Raw genomic sequence first — 7,518 nt, 5'->3', positions numbered from 1 at the left:
TGACGGTTGTCCTTTGTTCAATCCAGAATTGATTCTTTTTTCCTCAACCCAGAGTTGATGGTTACCTTTTATTCAATCCAGAATTGATTAGTTCCTTTTTCCCACTCAACCCAGAGTTGACGGTTGTCCTTTGTTCAATCCAGAATTGATTCTTTTTTCCTCAACCCAGAGTTGATGGTTACCTTTTATTCAATCCAGAATTGATTAGTTCCTTTTTCCCACTCAACCCAGAGTTGACGGTTGTCCTTTGTTCAATCCAGAATTGATTTCTTTTCCCTCTCAACCCAGAGTTGACGATCATCTTTTTCTTTCCCACTCAACCCAGAGTTGACGGTTATCCTTTGGTCAATCCAGAATTGACTTCTCTTCTTTTTCCCATTCAACCTAGAGTTGACGGTTATCCTTTATCCTTTTTTCCACTCAACCCAGAGTTGACGGTTATCTTTTCTCCTTTCCCACTCAACCCAGAGTTGACGGTTATCTTTTATCCTTTCCCACTCAATCCAGAGTTGACGGTTATCTCTTGTCTTTTCCCACTCAACCCAGAGTTGACGGTTATCTTTTATTCAACCCAGAGTTGATCCTTGTCTTTCTTTCCCACTCAACCCAGAGTTGACGCTTACCTTTTATTCAACCCAGAGTTGATTTTCTTTCCTTGTATCTCAACCCAGAGTTGATACCCATATCTTGTCCCACTAATACTGATTTCACTTTCCGTTCTCAATCCAGAATTGATGTTTACCTCTTGTTCAACCCAGAGTTGATTTCCCCTTTATTCTTCGACCCAGAGTTAACCCACTTTTCTTTTTCAACCCAGAGTTGATGTTTATTTCTTTTCTAACCCAGAGTTAATTTGTTCAATCCAGAATTGATACACTTTTCCTCAGTGGATTTGACACCATGTCTCCCCAGTGGATCCTATCTCTCATCAGGCAAATTTTCAGGTTCACTTGGTATTTAATCTTCTTCTACCTCAAATGCTCGAAAGGCTAACGCCAATCTCACTTTCAGGTTTGAGACGATTAAATAGGGGCAGCTGTTGCACCCCAAAATTTGCCCACCTATTTTGTCTCTGACTGGCTTACATATCTCATTCATTTACATCTTAGGTCATAAATAACACCATGCATCATTAATCAATAAATTATCATAAACCGGTGAATTTGGCTTGGGATCAAAGATCTTGGAAATTGGTGGTTTATACTTCATTTAAAGTGGATTCATCTTGGATTATCTATGAGCATGGATTAAGGGAATTATGGTTTAACTTATGATTATTATGGGTTCCTGTCTAATCCTTGTGCAAAGCTATTCTACACCAAAGTGGTTTCATTTGAACTCTCTTCAGTGGTCAAAAAGAGTTTTCCTAAATGACTTGAATCACGTTACATTTATTGTAGGTCCGAATTCTCTTTGACTTCAATACCTCTTTGTGATTCAAAGAATGTCCTCTAATTAGTCGTGACGCTTTGAGCCATGCAAACTATCTATTTAGTTCTCAGGAAAAGCTTTGACATGAATGTGGTAATTGGCACCTCATCTCATGGTTTATCTCAATACAAGATGCAAATTGAAGAAATTTGAATTTTGAAATTGGTAATAGAGATAAAGTCTCATTAATAATCCAAATAAAGTTCAAGCTACAAATGACACACATCATTACAAGTTCAAGAAGAGTCAAACACAAGTTTCAGTTACAAGGCATTACAAATAAAATACAAGTGGAGACTTGGAAATCTAAGTTAAGTCAGCCAGGGGAATATGCTTAGAATTCAAAGTCATTGCAAATATTATTATCACATTACATCAAGAAAATTATATGGAGGTACATGCTAGTCCTAATCCTAATCCTACACTTCAGCATCTTCAATCTCCGCCGTATCCTTGCTCCTCATTCATGTCCAAAATCAGTTAGCTTTGAACCTGCACACAACCAATAAACTATATCAATACAAACAGTCCAAACCACAAATACAAAACAATTTCATCATCCTGCACAACCAAAAGGAACGCATCAGTTTCAAGCAATGATCCTTGTTCTACTAAACCAAAACTGCCAGCCCCAGTTTCAAATGCAAAAGCTCCATACATCCACATTCCCCTACAGTCAGTTCATGAACTAATAAAAACCTGCAGCAAAACATAATCAAGATGGAATTTATTTCAAAACAGCCCTGTGTCCATACACTTTCCAAAACTCACTTTCAAACCACTTCCCAAACCAACCCTTTAACTTATCCCAACTGTTTTAATTTACAGCTAACCCTCTTGTTAACCTTCAGCCCTTATAACTATCAGGACTAACTGTCAAAACCTCTCTAACTACCATAACTACCTCTTAACTAATTCTCTAACAGAATTTAACTCCCACCCATAACTCTTAACCACTTGTTACTAATAGTTCCCTAACAGAAATCAGAGAAGGAATAAAAATTCAGAAGAGTTTTCTTTGTAACAGAAACTTATAGAAGGAGAATTATAATAGAAATTATCAGAACTAACCTTCAACCATATATAACCGATACTCTTCACTCTGCAGAGGCTCTCTCTTCTCCCCTTTGATTCTTCACTTCTCAGCCACTCTTCTCTTCACTCCACTTTTCATCCCTTCACTCTCTTCACTTCCACGATTCTTCTCCAACCATTTTCTTCATCCACCATTCTCTTCCACCACTCTGCTTCACACTTCAACCATCTCTCGATTCATTCTTCACATAACATCATCATCTTCACCATTCCCTCTCCATTCTCCCCTTCGCTTCCATTCATCATCACCTTCAACTCACTTCATAACCGAATCCTGTAATAAATTTCTTGAATTCTTCTCCTTCGATCTCTCTCTCTCCACGTTCTTCAATCTCGATTCATTCTTCATCAATCATCAACAACCTTTAACAAAAAAACATCAATTCTTCAAGCTTCAATCTTCAACTCTCTCCCTCAAACATCGCTGCAATTCAAGCTTATGCAGAAACGCCAACCATCAATCTCAGCGTTCATCACCTTCAGTGATCTTCATCTCTGCACAACACCGCAACGCATAGAGAAATTGCGATTCGGTAAGCTAAGAAGAAGAAGACGAAGCCGGAAAGAGAAGAGGTAGAATCGAGAAAAGATAATACGTACCAGGTCTCTTAAGTTGAATCGGAGAAGAAAGTGAATTTGAGGGAGCATCGCCGTCGAGTTCGTGAGGATGAGCGGAGGTAAATCATGTGCGTGGCGGCTGATTGATTGGATTGTGGCCGCGTTAAAAGAACGAGGTGGAAGTCCAGACGGAGGAGAATGCTAGCTGCGCCGCCGCGTCTGAGTTAAAGAAGAAAAGGGAACAAGCTGAAAGGTCACAACACAAAAACCCTATTCCCTTTTCACTTCCCTTTTTAATTAATCTTTATTTTTTTATTTTTCTTTTCTTGAATGATAAAAAATCTGAGATAAAGAGAAATTAGGCCATGATTGCTATTTTCACCATCCTTTATGAGCCCGTTCCATACAATTTTCGGAACCATACAAAAGAACATCTTGGGCCAAAACGCTACTGCACCCCCTGTGGCCCGTCACTGCCATTTTTGGCTAGGGATAATCTGTAACGAAAAAGATCTTGCTGGGCCAACATCCTGGGCCCAGCGCCTTTGCTATTCAGCACCTGAAATTCAATTTGCACCCCCTGGTTCTATCATTATTATTTTAGGTTTTAATTAGATTTTTCTATTTCTTTTAGTAAGCAAATTGCTAATTTTTCTCACAAATTTTTAGACTTTAATACATGAATTTTTGACATAGAAAATAATCACCAAAAAATATTAGTTTAGGCTATTATTGTATTTCTTGTGCTTGATTAGAATTCTTGTTTTTGCCAATAAAAATCATAGAAATAATAGTATTTTAATTCGATTTTTGTACTATATTTTGCATCTTTTGCTTCCATGCTTTGTACAAGTCATCTTTAAATCATTTTGTACTATTTTGTATCATTTGTTTACATTGATTCTTTTGACTTATAATTTTGTGACTTCACTTGTATGTTTCCTTTAAGATTTAGGACCTATAATCTTCATAATATTAGGCTTAGTCTTTTCCCTTAAAATCCTAACACTTAGGTATAATCATCACATTAAGCTAGTTATTCATTTTAGGCTAGTTTTCTTCTTCTTTTCCTTTTCAACTTTAAAACGTTTAATAAAGGAAGAGGCGAATCACATTAAAAGTGGGAGAGAAACGAGTGGGATTTATTCCCTAATCTGTTTCTCGAACACTTAGTGAAAGAGAAATGAGTGGGATCAATTCCCTAATCTGTTTCTCGATCACTACAAAGAGAAATGAGTGGGATTCATTCCCTAATCTGTTTCTCGATTGTTAGAGAAATGAGTGGGATTCATTCCCTAATCTGTTTCTCTATCCAGGCGGAGAAATGAGTGGGATTCATTCCCTAATCTGTTTCTTTGACATCATACATTCTATGTGATTCAACTCGCAGATTAAAATCCCTTAAAAATCACCAATCAAAAAACATTTAAAACACTTAATAAAGGCTCAGACCTAATCAAAGTAACGAAGTGGTGCGGAACCTTGTATTGGGTTTTGTTCATCATGAAGTTACATAAAAAACACAAACCAATTTTCTCTCTTCTCTCTCTTGCCTCCGAGGCATTCTTTCTCTTGCCTTCAGGGCATTCTTTCTCCTAATCGGACACGTTATTTCCGCTCCATTCCCAGCTTAAGACTCCAGAGGTCGAGCAGCGGAGTGCGAATGTAACTGTTCAACTAAAAAACACAAAAACAAACAAAAACTAAAGAGCCGAACTACGGCGCTCTGATTCCTGAAAAGGATACGTAGGCATTAGGTCGCGGGGCCTAAGCGAGCACAACTATTTATAAACCTTATTTTCCCCGTGTTTCTTTTCTTTCATTTGCATGCATTCCCTTAGTAATTAAGCTTTAGATTTATACACCCTTAGAGTAGAACAAACATAAGTGGATCCTGTGGAGTACCACAGACGTGAGGGGTGCTAATACCTTCCCCTTGCGTAACCGACTCCCGTACCCTATCTCTGGTCGCAAGACCTTCTCTTATCCTTTCTTTATTCTAGGTTTTCTGATATTCCTTTCCTTTATGGGATAAATATATTGGTGGCGACTCTGTCTGATTTTCGCGAGCGTGCGACAGAATCCAAATGCAAATGTTAATCTCACCTCAAGAGAATGTCTTATGGATTCAAATGTCTGAAGCATAGTTGAGATTCCTATCACTCTTAAGGAGGAAACACATCATGAGAACAATTTGGAAATTGAAGTCTTCAAGTTTCCGATTAGTGAGATTGACAAAAGGCTCCACCTCTTGGAAAGAAGATTGAAAACCATAAAAGTCATGACTCTACTGATTCAGATGTTATTGGTTTGTGCCTAATTCCTGATATCAAGAAATGTAAGGATCATCCACTCTCACTCCTAATGATGGATATTGAAGCTAAATTGGTAATCATCTCCTGTACATGTGTGGAAGTTGCTTGGGGCTCCCGATCAAGGGATAAGCAAGACGTACTCTTATCTTGAGCATTGCGCCATCCGCATTGCTCGAATCCCTAAAGCATTACAAATTCCTAGGTGACTTCGTCAGAATCTTCTTCCGCGTGGTAATCAAGAGTGTTCTACACAATACTTCTCATTCTCAAGGTTCTACTTCATATCTCAGTTGCCTCTTCTCAGAATTTCCTTCTCAGTGGCCTTCGCTTGTTAATAGAGACAAGAAGAGTATGAGAAACAAATTGATGTGATTCTATTGCCTTATGCCCATTCGCTTCCATGTTTGCTGGAATTTCAATTGGTTAAGATTTGAGTATTGGCTCTTATTCACCACAAGTAGCTCTCTTGAGTTTGATGACCATACAAGATTATTTTCATTTATGATGGCGATTACTATTCTAGCAACTATGCTTGGGGCTCCCGCACGAGGGATAAGCAAGACATACTCTTATCTTGAGCATTGCATCACTCGCATTGCTCGAATCCCTAAAGTAAGGCAAAAGTTTACAACTCTTGGGTGACTTCGTTGGAGTTCTCTTTTGAAGTAACCTGAAGTATTTGGAAGGAACTGCAGAAAGTATTCAAGCTCAATAAGTCCAGACGGAGCCAAGTCTCCTCAACAATGGCATTCATTTAGTTTCTTCATTGCATTCTCATTTGTAATTTTTCCTTTGTTTGTTTAAGCATTGATAGCATGTAAAAACTTGTTAATTTCTGAATGAAAATAAAAATACATTGTTTATGTTTGTCTTGAAGTAATCCATTCGTTTCCACTCATAAAATGTTTTTGGCATTACGATACCAACTTTACTAATCGCCTGCTTAGGCAGAAAGCGGAGGGAGAATGATGGAAAAATAAATACGCAAAAATCTCTAATCATGTGTTTTTGAATAAAACCCTACTGAGGATGTACAGGCATTGCTTCAAATCCCCAAACACCGGAGATATAAGGGAGATAGACCCTCGTCAACCCCTTTGAGCCTTGAAGGAGGAGTTTCTTTTCTAATCATAAAAACCCCTTATCTTTAACCTTGGGGCAGGGTAGTGTTCATTTAACTTGATTGAGTGTTCAAAACTCACCAAAAGGGTATGCATCTAAGGATACAACAATGGCTATCCTTTAAAAGGTTGAGGACTTTCAAAACCGCAATGATTATCCTTATTCCATCAAGAGATCAAGAGATGACGATACCACAATAGTAATCCTTCATCAATCAAAGAATGAGGCAGTCACAATCTTTCAAACAAACCGAAAGCAACACAACATCACACGACTTGTTCAAAAAAGGAGAATTTAAAAAAAAAACCGCTAAGTCAACGACATGAAAATAAGTGACTTAGGCAAAAGTTAGGGCATCCCGCTGGACCCCAAAATAAAATCCAAAAGAATTTGTCCAGGCAAAAGTTAGGGAAATAAAAAAAAAAAAGAAAAGCAAAGAAGAAGCGAAAAACATCAAAAGAACAAAGTCGTGTGATCAGACACCAAAAATAAAAGATAAAGTGACTGCCATGTCCAAAGAAGCTCATTGATCCTTCAACCGTCTCAAAATTCCTTGTGAGGGATGAACGCTCATGTTGAGTTAGCTGAACATAGGACTGGAGAACATCATGAAGGGGGTGGGTACAAATAATTTTGAGCCTAAAAATCCTTTGTTTTCTAAAAAACCGTGAACTCGGCCAAATTACAACATTTAAAAGTCCTAATTGAAGTAGGGTTTATTTTGAAAGCACACTCCGATGAGAAAGCGTTTAACTGACTCCCAATGAAGCGAGACTCATATCCATGTTGGTATCATACGTTTGCTTTATCTTCCATATGCAAAAATCGAGGTTGTGTCAACTAGTGATTCGGTCACAAGAGGTCGCAACCTTATTTCACAAAAAAGTTTTACAACTTCAAGACTAACATAGGCTTTGCATTAGAATTATCATTCTTAGAATTAACATTCTTTTGCATGCAAAATATGTTGCTTAACATCAAGGAAATTTTCAAGGAT

This window comes from Vicia villosa, linkage group LG2 (genome assembly GCF_029867415.1).
Source record: "Vicia villosa cultivar HV-30 ecotype Madison, WI linkage group LG2, Vvil1.0, whole genome shotgun sequence".
Classification (NCBI taxonomy): domain Eukaryota; kingdom Viridiplantae; phylum Streptophyta; class Magnoliopsida; order Fabales; family Fabaceae; genus Vicia; species Vicia villosa.
This window is presented reverse-complemented; position numbering follows the sequence as displayed.